Below are 13384 nucleotides of genomic sequence, written 5' to 3'. Positions count from 1 at the left end.
TGTGTCTGCTTTCAACTGTTGTCAACTTGCTCACAAAAAATTTTTAAAAGGCAAAGGGATTGTTATACCACATTAGAGGATATGGCTTAAAAATAAATTCTCATGTTACATTACATTTACCTTATACCTGTGGCCTCTGGAACCAGTATTCTGCCTATTAAGACTTTCAGGCCTTGTTAACAGCTTTAGAAGGTTTTGGAATATTTTTTTCTATTGCCACTTTTGTTATGCCCTGCCATGAATAGATTCTATATAGGTAATAACTGGTAGCAAGGATGCTTACTGATAAAAATAAAAGCACACGTAGTTTGTGGTTATAACTTGATTTGCGGTCTAAATATCCATAGTATAAATAAATTGTCTGCTTCAGGCACAAATATATAAATGTAAACATAGCTAGATCCTTTGGAGTAAGGTCATTCTGTTGCTATTACAAGCCTCCTAAGGGTGTGTTGTCAAGATTTTAAAGCAGGTTGGGTGAAACAGGGTGGGTAAAGAAATGAGGTTGAATGTAGGTGGAAGCAGAGCTCTGGAATGCTTTAAAGCAAAGACTGAGAAGTTTGTGGACACATATGGCACAGGCTTCTGAGTAGCAGAGCTAATGAAGCCTGCTTCCCAAAGGATTTGTCCATTTATTTATGTATGTGCTGTAACTCATTGACCTTAGTTTCCTCCTCTCTTGGGCAGAGAAGGCATGTGTTTTGGCTCATCTGGAGCAGTGCACGTTTTTGGTGCCTAGTAGGTATATGTTGATCAATTGGTTTCCTGGTATCAACCAGTATCTAAGGGCTGGTCCTGACTGCCTTGCTCTGTGGGAGTGCTGCCCTGTTTGCTGGTTTGACAGAAGGTCCAAAATGTCTCTGAGGCTTCTGCCCTTTCAAATTAGGCTGATAATGGCCCCTGAGTTCCAGGTCTTTTGGTGGTGAGGAGGAAAGACAGATGGGCAAACGAGTGACCACATAAGCCTACTTACCTTAGGAAACCAGTTTAAAAACAGTGGTAGCCAAGGCAGAGGCTCTACGGTAGACATAGAGTAGAATACAAACTAGACTGAAGTAGAGAGAAAACTTGCTTATAACTTGTCCCTTCAGGCAAAGGTTTCATTTTTCCCCAACATATCAATTTGCAAGTCATATTTTAATCCCCATCATTAAACTGAGTGCCTTGCAAGCATTCCCTAATGAGGATATCATGGAGCATTACCTCCTGAAGAAACTTTCTATTATCTCTCACATAGTCCACTATGTGAGGCTTTCTGCTAAGTCTCCAGTACTATCGCAGTCTTTTGAGTCTTGTTCTACTTCAGTTACAAGGCTCTTTTTTCATTAGCGCCAGAGACAAAAGTTGCCTTGTCACAGTATTTCATTATGGTATCTTGTATTAAATGAATCCTAAACAAGTACTTTAATGTGGAGCTCCTCCAAGCTTCAGTTCTTTGAGTACGGGGAAAAATACATAATAAGGAGTATTAGCAATATCTTACTGAGGAAGGGATAGCTGAATGCTGGAGGCAGTGCAGTGGGCCTTGGGAGATGTGGATTGAGTTGACTTCTTCTGCTACTGACCTCTTGAGACCCAGAGCAAGTCATGTAAGCCTGGCTCCCATACTATTTGCTTTGTGAGGTTTTCAAGTAGCAGTGTTTATTCTGTTGAAAACTCTGTTGTGGCTGGCTTGTGCCAGTATAAAAAAGCTTCATATCATTCAGGGCAGTTTGCAGTCCATGTGGAAATAGCTATACCAATGTAAAGTGCCTCTGTAACCATATGATTGTGCATTTTTACTGTTCAGTCAGTATTGTTGTCTGATGCAGGAAAACACTGTTCAGTGCATTGTGCAGTGCTTCAGCTCGAAAATTTGATCTTATCGGATATTCGGAGGGCAGTTAGAGGTTATGAAACCTTTGTGTATTACAGTAATAGGGACCCAAAGGTATGAACACGTGAACAAACTGCTGCAGGTAAACTGAGTGAAACTGTACTTTCTGGTAGCCTCATGTGTGTTCATTTACAGCCTGTAAACGGGAAATAAATTCCCATGCGTTTACCCCAGAGTGTCTGTGCGCGGATGGGAAGCTGTAGCATGTTAATTATTCTATAGTAAATTCAATCCCTTGTTTTCCATGTGGTAGCTTGTTCACATACCCATGTTGTGAGGAATATAGCCACAATCCACCTGAGTTTTTTCCTTTGTAACGCTTTGGGAAGGGAAGCTTAGCAGTAGAGTACAAGTATTTTAAACATAAGGAACAAGCTTCAGTAGCAAAACTGGAGGGGTTCTCATGTACCTAGATAGGATACTGCAGCACTGCTAATACCTCACAGCCCCTGTCACTTTATTCAAAACAGGGGACTTGGTTGCAACATGCTTAGCTCCATGGGACTTTTCTGAAATGCATAAGGGATGCCGTGAAGGCATGTTTAACATACGCGCACATCTGCTTTTCTGGAAGATCTTCATTTAGCTGGCAAATAGTATATAAATACAGTGAACCTGGTAACTAAGTCTTTTGAGTTTGGCTTTGTAATTAAGTACTGAGAATCTGTACCATAATGTGCATTTTTTTATATAAATTTGAAATAATTTAGATAGGAAGGGGTAGGACAGCTACATTTCAGTATTTCTGGAAGGTACTGACTAAACATCCTCTTCCCCTGGCTGAATCCCTGCTGAGTACAATTACTTCACACTCTGTCTGTGGTCTCCTCCTCTCCTCTCCCCACGTTTGTTGTAATCTCTTTATGGAAGAGAAGAAATCTTTTGAATGTGCTTCTGAGAAGTTGGAGTGACTTCCTCTAAAGTCAAAGGTCTTACTCAGACTTATGAATATAAAGCATCTGAACACAAAGCCTAACTACTCAGTCTTTCACCTATTCATGTTTTCACTCTTACCAAACATGGCTAGTTTCAAGATGGGAAGGTACTTTCTAGAATTACCAGTGCTATGAACTGAAGCATGCAAAAACAATAAAACTCCCCCAAAAGATGAGATCACAGAACTACTTTTTTCTTATTATTTTCAAATTTGAGACATACTTCTTTGTATAAATGCAGGCCTTCCTTACAACCTGATTGGAAATAATTTAATTTATGTATTTAAAATCTGCAGTGAGGATGTGGCATTTTATTTTTCTCCATTTCTTTCTGTAAGCATCCTTTCATATTCCTGCCCTGTACACTTACTCTCTCTGCATTTTTCTTCATTGTTCTCTGCCTGCCTTCCACAAAAAAAGCCCCATTCCTCTTTCCCTTTCATGGTGGATAACATTCTTTTTATTTGGTACCACTCTTCAGGTATTGTCTGCTTCTGTTGCTACTCTGCTTTCCCCTATTGACTTGTCATCTTGTGCATCCTGTTATGTTGATAATCTGACATTTCCTTTCTTGTTCTCTATTCATAAGGTGTGTGGGATGCCATTCTTTCAGGGCAGTCTGTTTTTATACATTGGCTGTAACTTCTGTTTTTGTCGTTGCCTGTTTACCATTGCAAGGAGAGGTTATGAGAAATAGTGTCTATCTTGACTTATTTGAGGATGAGTCATATTCACACCTAACGTAAAGACTTGAGCTAATATCTGTAACAACATACCTAGTATGAAACTTCTAATGAAGTCAGTTTTGGACCTGGATCCCGCAGAAGTCAGTGAATTATAACAAAATAATTAATTATGATAGCAAAATAATTAGTTACTTCTCTCTGTCAGCAGCTCACAAGACAGAGAAGAGTCAGCAGGTTGTTCTTTTCAGTGGTGTGTGTGTGGGGGGGGTTTTTTGTTTTGTTTTAGGAAGTGTTGACCAAATAAGTGAATGCCTTCAAGAGTGCATTGGGGTTAGGAGACAGTTTCCTTAATGCTTTTTTACTCAAAGTTCATACCTCCAGCCTGTTTTGGGCCTAGAAATTAGTTTTCTAACAGAAGCATCCAAGTCAGGGGTTATTTGAATTTGCCCCCAAAAGTAAGTCTTCTACGTCAATGAAATTCTGCAAGCTACTGAACCAACTTCCCCATTTTCTTCTTAATAGAAGTTTTTGTAAAGTTGTTTTTTATAAATAACAAAAACCAGTAGCGGTAACTTGTATACAAGGCAAAGAATTGACCTCAAATGCTTTTTTAACTCTTTGAAGTAAAAGCTGTATAATTTATATCTGTACCCTTGTATAGCTTGTGTGTATAAAAATATATATGCGCATATGTATATATTATACGCACACACCCATGGCAAGGCCTTGATTCTTTGCCTGAATTTCTTAGGTGCTACTCCAGTTTGCTCCTCTTGTACATCACTTCATTTAACATAACCTTGGGGTGCATTTAGCCATTAGTTCAGCATCAATTCGGCAAAATTGTCTTGTTGATGTCAAAATGGGGTGGTTCCGTTACTGGCTATATAGTTCTACTACTTGCTATAGATGGTCTCTTTGGAGCTTGCATGATGACACAGCAAGCCAGTTAAACTTTCTTATTCATCAAAAACCTAGCCCAGCATGAGAGCGAGCAGTTTTCTGCCAGGTTAGTGAGCTGAATGGGTTTATTTTGTGGTTATGATGACAAAGGATGGAGTAGACTGTGTGGCTGGGGGAGAGAGGGAGAGCAAAAAGGAGTGTACCTTTTGATGACAGCGAAGTGTTAGGTCACTTTAGCAGCCTCGTCTAACCACACCTTTAACAGCATAGTTAAAGACCAGAGGCACTTGCATGTTTGTCCTGGTTGGCTGGCAGATGTCCTTTCTTGACTAGCGGTTTCCTTCCTTAGATGAAAACCTGCAGTCAGATTTTTCAGATGCAGGGCTGTACACAGATGAAGATTGGCCTCATAAGGCAGAGAGTAGATTGTGATTTTGTTTGCTTAGAACTAAGGTTTGCCATGACAGCAGTTGGAAACACTATTTTTCATTTTTTCAGTTATCACTATTGTGTCTTTCCTGGTAGCTAACTGAAAAAAAACCTAAGACAGCAAAAATTGCTTTTTGCAAGTGAAAGTGTATAGCTATGATTTTAAACAGCAGGGCTTTGGCTTAGTTCAATTAATAACACTTTTTTTTTCCTGGTGCTTTTACCTTCCCTCCCTTCTCCTCAGACAGAGAAAAGGTGAAGGGTGAGGTGCTTTTCCAGGTACCTATGAAACCTTCACTTGGATTGCGAATTGTGCCAAATACTTWAAAAAAAAAAAGAGAGAGAGGAGTGGGAGATGGAGGTACTTGCTAAAGGATACTGGTAACCGTTGTACCTAAATATCTTTGCTGGCCCTACCTAGCTTTTCAGGAAATTGGATTAGGTGAACAAACTTCAGGCAAGCCCTAGTATGTGGGGAGCTGTACTGACGTATACTTGGAAGAGCTGTTCTGATATACCAGTTGACTTTGAGTGTAGAAATGTCCTCTCCTCGGGTTTTGTATTTAGGGATTGTCTTAAATACAGACATAATGTCATCTAGTCAGGTGTTACCGTCTGTCTATATGGCATGGTTCATATTAATCTTATGTGTGCTGACCAGTTTACAGACGAAATTAGCAGTATTTTCAAGCTTGATAGACTTTTTTGGCACAGGACTTTTTTTTTAATGTAACAGTGCAAATAATTCTTGGGTGTGATTTTTATGGAGGAAGTGTTTCTGGAGGTTATAGGCATTTGAGATTTTCAGCTTTTTCCTTTGCAAGATGGACATCTAGCATAGTGGAGATCATTTGTAAACTGGCACTTAATTATTATATGCACATGAAGGGTTCACATCAACAGCGGAAATTAATCTCTTCAGGGAGGAATTGGGAAGCTTAAGGTGTACTTTCTTAAATTTTTATTCTTCGGCTTGTGTGTTAATAGTGTTCTAGTATTTCCTATAAATAGTCAGCTTTGGAAAAAATCAGTCAAAAGAAACTGATTTCTGAAATTAAACAGCTCCAAAAATTACACAGAATCAATTCTGCTGTTTCTCATCATCAAAATAAACAATTTATCTGTTCCAAATTTGCATTTGGAGATGTAGGAATCCAATTAAAGTGCAAAGCTGTCTTAGTTTAGAGGCAGGCATAGAAATTCAGTGCGTTGTGTTTTTTTTTTTTTTAAGTACTAGTGTTTTTTTCTTGAGTGGGTAGAAAGTAGAGAGTACATCAATGTGGGGTTATACTGTTTCTTAATACTGCCTACATAAAACTTGCTGGATGAAATCAGTTGAATTTGACCAAGATCCTTGGACCAGTTGGTCTCAGGTTATAACTATCCCCTCACACTGTGCTAGTTTCTGCTTTCTCCTAAGTCATTTAAAAAAACCCTCTTAGTATAGTCTCCTATGTTCTTAGGTGTATAAAGTGCGTGTATATGTGCACTTTACCTAATGTTGAATGCTATGATTAGTAGGAAGGAGATCTCCTGTTGTGAAATGACAAGGTGATGTTTGAGCCTCTCTTTTTCTAAGAATTCATCTGTACTATAGAAATGCTTTAGACAGCCATGTGTATAACAGAACAAATACCCGAGTGTAACAGTAGTTTAGGTAATTAGTTCTAGAATTTAGGATCAGTTTTGGGAGAAGATAGGTAATGTATTTAGCCACAGAGGAATAAATAACAGAAATGTTTAGGGTTGCTTTCAGTCTGTCTGTCATGTGGAGAGAAACACACTTTACTTACTGCTTTTTATTGCTTCCTCTCAAGAAGTATATATGCTGAAGGCAATCAAAACAGCTGTTTGAAAACTGCTCTAATTGCTGCATCCATAAACTTGGGTTAGGAGTTTTAAGTATCCTATAGGTTCTGGAAACTTGACAAGCACTTGCACAATCTCTGAAAGAAGAATACTTTTCTAAAAAAGGTGTCGTCTTGAGCAGTAAACACATGTGAATAGCAAAGTGATAGAGTGACAGGTACGTGGAGACGCCTCCTTTTCTGAGAAGACACCAGTCTCCCTGGTACAAATGGGTTGTGGGCTGGCAGGCTCTAGCTGTTTGCCTTCAGGGGTCGGAGGCACCTTTTCTGGTGGCCAGAAGCTAAAATTGAGTCCAGTTCTTTTAAGTGAGTTGACTCCCATTTGAATGTAATGGAGGGATAATAATTAGCTTTATGAAATGGCTTGTGTGTGCTCCAGGCTGAGCTCCAATCAGGGTGGGGTGTAAGCAAGGCAGCTCTTATTAGCCATATTAGCCATTAGCCATTAGCTCTCATTTAGCCATAAAATGAGAAATGTGTCTTGCTTAAGGAGAACCAAGTTTGTTGTATGATCAAGTGACTCCAAAAGCATACTGTTTAAAAAGAATATTGAAGGTAACAATGATAATGATAAACACATGGCTCGTAGTCTCAGCCTTACTAAATTTGATGGCTTTTATCACTTCTGTTTTTCCTTAGCCATGTTAGTTAAGTGACAAAAGCTCGCGGCTTGTGTTACTTCTTGGCTTCTCTGCTGTTCTGTTGTCTCTGCCCAACACAATGATTAAATAGCTCTGTGTTTTCCTTTCTATTTCTGCTACCTTGATTTCCCTTTGGAAAGGCCCCCAAATCTCCTGTTCCCCAAATTTCCCAAACACTATGGCAAATTTCCCTGAAAGAAGGGTCCCATAGACTGCCACACAACTAAAACAACAACAAAACCGCTTCTTCCTATCTTCCCCAGTTCCTGAAGTTGAGTAGATGAAGCTGGAAGATACTACAAGAATAGATTATTTTATTTCTTTGTGTTGACTGTCAAATAACTGGAAAAACAAGGTTGAGGTCTTATATAATAGGGCAAACTACTATTTCATTTAGACCTGTAATATTTTTGTTACTCCATCTCAATTTACTGTAGAAAAAATACTTGACTTAAGTGTTGGAGATTAATCAGAAGAGTTATGCTATTAAACTGTTCAAGGATATGTGGTTAGACCTAAATAAAACGAGCATAAGTCTGTGTGATCAGCAAGTGTAAGATGTAGGGTGGTCTCTGGGAAAGCATTCAGTGTGTTTAGTATCAGTGTGTTTACAATCAATATTGTAAAGGTTATTTTCAGAAAACAGCTTACATTTTAAGAGTAAACTTGCAGAAAGTGTAGTGAAGTGGCAACACATCCATAAACTAACCCTAAATGTAGACAATCCTGTGCCAATGTAATACTAGGCTATGTACATTAAAAAAAAAAAAAAATTGATAAGCAGAAGCTGCAGAAAGCGTGGTTTTAACATTATCGTTGATGCTCATTCACAAACGTTTTTTAACAGCCTGTGAATCTGAAGAACCACAGAACTTGTAGAGCAAATAAAAATGCATAATTTTTCATGAGGCTTTTATTATGATCAGTGGTATAGATTCAAATTTTAGTCATTAAATGCATACAAATTTGGCTTCAGTGCAACAGTGTACTCTTTTATATATATAATTTTTATATATATATATTTATAAATATTTTCTTCCACAATGTAATTCCATAAGCATCCTGTTAAAGAGTTAGGAAGGCTATCATGCTCTATAAGATTCTTAATACTGTTTGAATTCCTAGGTTTGGATTTGAAATACTTTTTCAAAAAACTTTCAATCTAAATTTTGTAGCAGAGTGTTGGGATATGAGAACATGGAAGTGATACCAATTAGTGTATCTTAATTTTAAGATGTCCTATACTTTAAAATGTCTTTGCTTAGCCTTTACTCGAGTTGAAAAAAAACACAAATAAGAAAAAGTCAAGCTGACCCTAGAAATGAAAAAAAAAGTATGTCTTATTTATATGAAGTGAAATAATTGAGAAGTGTTGACTTTTAAGATACTGTAGTGTAATTATATGCACAGAAACGCTGACTAACACTTACAAAATCATGCTGCTTAAATTCACTTTTAATTTGGTAATAAAGCAAACCTTGCTGCTTTTACCTGCTTGTTGTAAGCTGTGTGGATGTGTTCTTGAATGTTTAAAATGGTAACTGAAATATTTAAGTGGGAATGAAGCTGTTGGTGTCTTTTTAATGCTTTTGTAGTGCTGAAGAGATTTACAGTATTTACCTGATTGATCCAGTGCCACTGTATATAAGCACACTGAGCCCATTCTTCGTGATCATAGTACTTTCTCAGGATATATGTAATGTTTTAAATTTCAGTCTGGGTTCTTCTTTTTGATGCTCTTTAAATGGGTTAGCTTCTTTCATCAAAATCTGAAAGATACAGAAAAGCCCAAATCGTTTCTTAGCGCTCCTCTTAATTGTTGCCTTTGATGCCCTTTCTTGACAGCCAGCAGATGGAGGGGAAAAGGGTGCAGTCTTGCCACAGATTTTGGCGATGGCTGGTTTGGTTCCCCCCACGGCCCTTCAGGCCCTGGAAGGCGTCATCAAGTGCAGGGGAACTTGGGGCACTGACCTGAGGCACACGCTACACTAGTCCCATGGTCCTACGTGGGCTGCTCTTTTAACATCCAACATGGCTAATTGGAGTAGGCATGTCAGATATCAGTTCAGGGTGTGTGTGCATTGCCAGGTCTTGGCTCAGCCTGGCATTCCTGAACCATTTTGCATCTTCTGAGGATGTGATTAGAACTGAGTACGGGATAAGAGACTTCTTCTGTGCAGCCTCTGTCTCAAGGTAAGAAGTTGTTGCTGATTTGGACCTGTCTTGCAAGGTCTTCTACCACTGTCTCATGTAGTGTTGAAGGCTGCTTCTGGACCACATGGTAAGGAACAAGAGAACAAAGCAATGGTAAGGTGTGTTCCCCAGGAGTATTGGCCCTGTAAAAGTCCAGCCCAGGAGGAGACAGCTCCGGAGGCCACTGTGCCCTCCCAGCTAGGGAGGACACAGTAATAGAGCACATTTCTCATTGCCTCTGATAGTTTGCCTGGGATCGTGAGCCCCAGTGCTTGCAGAGCCTGTCTCTGTCTGCTTCTCTGCTGCCATCCCATACAGTAGGAGCAGAGAGCAGTGTAGCAGAGCAAGTAGTTGCCTTGGGGAAAACATTTGAAGGAAATAAGCCACCTGAGTCTTGAGTACTCAGGAGGGCTGCGTCAGAAAGCAGCTGTAGAGCCATTCAGCAGCAGAAGTTATGAGAGCCTCTCTACTGCCCTGCTTTCATGGGGCTTCCAGGTGGAGAGAAGAAGCGCCAGTGAGATTCCTGTACTTGCCAGCTTTTGAAAGTAGTAGTGTGCAGTTGCTTAACTGTGACTTGTCTCTTTTGAAGAAATGTCTGTGGCTGAGATACTGGGCAGTGACTCAGTAGTTTTAGGCTCGGTTTTCTATCCCTCCTCCTTCAAGGTTTGCCTGGAGAGGATGGGCCTTTGTAGAGAACTAGGTGTTGCCTTTTAAAGGCTTGTTTTACTCTCTGAAATGCCCTTGAGGTGACTTCAAGGAAGGTTGGTAATGCAGCTGGGGATGTCAGCCCACTTCTAACCTGGGCTGCCTTTACTGACATAGCAGCTCTCAGAGATGAAGCCTTTGGCTCAGAGGTGTGTAGCTGTGTTGGAAGCAAGCCTTTCCTGCCTGTAAGTGCCTGGAGTAATGTATAATTGAGATAGGTAAACTTCTCTTCTTCCTGCTCACTCTCCTACATCCCAAAAGTCAAGCTCCTCACTATGTCTAGCTTAGCACCTGTTCTCTTCTCTTCTGAAGTGGGCTTCTGTAAGAGTTTAATGAAAATTAGACCTCTTATTTATATTTTCAGTAGCTTTCCTAGTGTTAAGTCCATTTCAGATATTTCATGTTAACATTTCCCTTCCCAGTTTTAATTAAGAAGTTAAGAAATACTGTACTGAGTCAGGTCAGTAGCTCATGTAGCCAAATACTCAGTTTCCCACAGTGGCAATGGGAGATGGCTTTTTGGGGAGAACATGTGAGCATGGCCACTTTGTGGTCCACTCTCCTCATACTTTTCTAGTATCTAGTCATCAGACTAGCAGTGTTAGACTGTCTGTTCCCTTTTGTATCTGTTCATGATCCTGAGGTAACAGATTCCAAAAGTTCTTTGCCTGCTGTATTTTAAAAATAAGGAAAAGGGAAAAAGTACTCTATTTTAAACCAATGGATTGTTAGTTTCTACTGCTTCCCGCTTCTAGTAGTTTGGGATTTGGTGAAAAAGTTTGTCTTCATCTTATCCACTGCCTTCATGTTTTGTAAGCCTTGATCATATTCCTCCCCACCCCCATCATCTTGCATCCAAATTGAAGAGTCCTAGCCTCTTCAGTGTTTCCTCAGAAGACCACTGCTTCATCTCTTTGATCCTTTAGTTGTCCTGTTCTGTACCTTTCTGCATTCTGCTGTGTCCTCTGTGTGATGCAGTCCTGATCTCCCCATCCCAGGACTTACGATCTTGGTGCACTGAGTCTTTAGCAGCAAAATGACTTTCTGCCTTTTTCTCAATTCCTTCCTGTTGATGTCCAACATCTAGATATCATTTTTGGCAAATGTTGCGCATTGAGCCAGTAATTTCAGAGGACTGTCAACAATTACTCCAAGATTGCTTTTTTGAATTGTCACTGCCAGTTACAAATTCAGCATCATGTAAGCACAGTTTAGATTATTTTTCCCTGTGTGTGTTGCCTTTTATCTGTCTACACTGAAGCTTATCTGCCAATTTTGCCTATTCATTCGTTTTTTTGAGGTCCTTCGTAGTCATTGGCATTGCATTTGGCTTACCTGAAAGAGCTTAATTTTATCTGCAGACTTGGGTAGTTTCACTCTGCTCTTCTCTCCAGGTCACTGGAGATGTTGAATAAAATGAGTCCCAGCAACACTCCCTGGGCAACTCTGTTACTGACTCTCCTGCTTACTGAAAAGCTGACTATTAAGTCTTGCCCTTTGCTTCCTAGTCTCTAGCTAACTTTCAGTCCATAAATGGACCTTTCCTACATTCCCAAGGCAACTTGATTTCTATACACTATGCTACTTTATATAGCATATTAGACCCAAATTAGGCACATGGCTTCATGTAGTTGCATGTATGATTTAAAGTTCTACCAAGTTAATATTACATAAACCTTTTTTTTGGGGGGGTGGGGCTGGGGGGGGGGAGGAACCTGATCTGTTCCTAGGACCTGGCTTAAAGGTACCTTTGTTCTGAATAATGGCAGTTCCCTACCTTTTGGGTGACAAACCTCTCATTCCTTTCTGTGGGTTTTTTGTTTGTCTTTTAAGTGGAGTTTTACATTAGTTTACCTCATGGCAAAGCCAGGTCCATTTTCCTGCTTGACCCTGATCTTTTCAGTCCTCTGCACTGGTTTCTTCAGCAGCTGTGCGGTGAACCAAATCAGTGAGATGATCCAGACTTGAAAGTGTGTGGTTGTTTTTTAATAAAAAACATAGCTGGGTTTCTTTCCCAGATTACTTCATTTATGTTTATAGCATAGCCACACAAACAGTTTCATCAGCATGATTTAGTAAGTGATGAATTATGGTAGTAGGGACAGGAACAAGCTGCTGGGGTGTGTGGGAGACTTCTTAATCTGACTTTGCTACCAGAGAAAAGCAACATGCAACTGCACAATCAACTGTATGTAGAATGCGTAAGTTAGGAACCCTAGCCATGTAGCATTTTTCATACAAAATGATTTGCAACTGTGGTTGCTGTGACAGCAGCAGGAGATGGTTATGCTGCATTCATGAAGCTCACTACTGCCTTTTTTTGGTACCTTATCATTGTTTATGGTGCAAATATGGAATAAACAGTATATGCTGACTTGTTGCGATAAGAGTATAGTAATAGAATATCGAGCTCCTGTAGCATTATTTTGTTCTTCTGGAAAGACTTGTTTGTGACAGTGAGTCACTATCCTGCTGTGATAGGAAGTATAGAAGATTGCGTATATGCTTGAAATGACTTATGTTACATTCAGGTTGTCCCTGTGGATGCTAAAACTGATATAACGGGCAGCAGAGAATGTATTTTACTTCACAAGCACACATTCAACCAGCTTGTGACTCCATGCTTGCAAGGGATGATCTAGTGCGGAAGCAGATCCATCATATGGGCAATGGTGGTGATGCTTACGAAACCTTGGAGCTTAGCTTGGCAGTTGGAAGCTTACCGGCAATAAGCATCTGTATACTAAACAATTCTTGTTGTAAGGGGAGAAATCTTGTTAACTGCTTTATTTCTCATAATCGGACTGGTTTAGGATGTGACATGATACTGCAAGGTGCTTTTTGGAAGTTTGATTGTCTGGGTTAGTATTTTGTATTGAATGTGGCTATGGATTCTTCTCTTAAACTGAGTATATTTTGCAGATGATGTTGCATTGATCTGTCCCAAATGTGTTGTTTCTCTGGTGACTTCTGTATCTGAAAGGGCAAATGGTAGGAGGATGAGTTGTGAAATTGAAAGGAGTAATTTACACCTATTGAAAGCCAGTATATACTTAATTTATTTCTTATGTTTAAAACCAACAAAGTGGTATTCGCAGGATGCTTTTTTTTTTAATTGTGTGAAAACCTCCTAATGTCAAACTAATTC

The 13384-nt window shown here is 39.6% G+C and overlaps 1 protein-coding gene across 3 annotated transcripts in view; it reads left to right on the top strand.

Moving 5' to 3' along the window:
* The window catches only part of GSK3B (glycogen synthase kinase 3 beta), a 152668-nt gene that overhangs the window by 25446 nt on the left and 113838 nt on the right, over positions 1-13384 (top strand). The window lies entirely within an intron of this gene.

This window comes from Apteryx rowi, unplaced genomic scaffold (genome assembly GCF_003343035.1).
Source record: "Apteryx rowi isolate R43461 unplaced genomic scaffold, aptRow1 scaffold_228, whole genome shotgun sequence".
In the NCBI taxonomy this organism is placed as follows: domain Eukaryota; kingdom Metazoa; phylum Chordata; class Aves; order Apterygiformes; family Apterygidae; genus Apteryx; species Apteryx rowi.
Note: the sequence above shows the minus strand (reverse complement) of the source record. Positions and strands in the feature narration are given on the sequence as shown.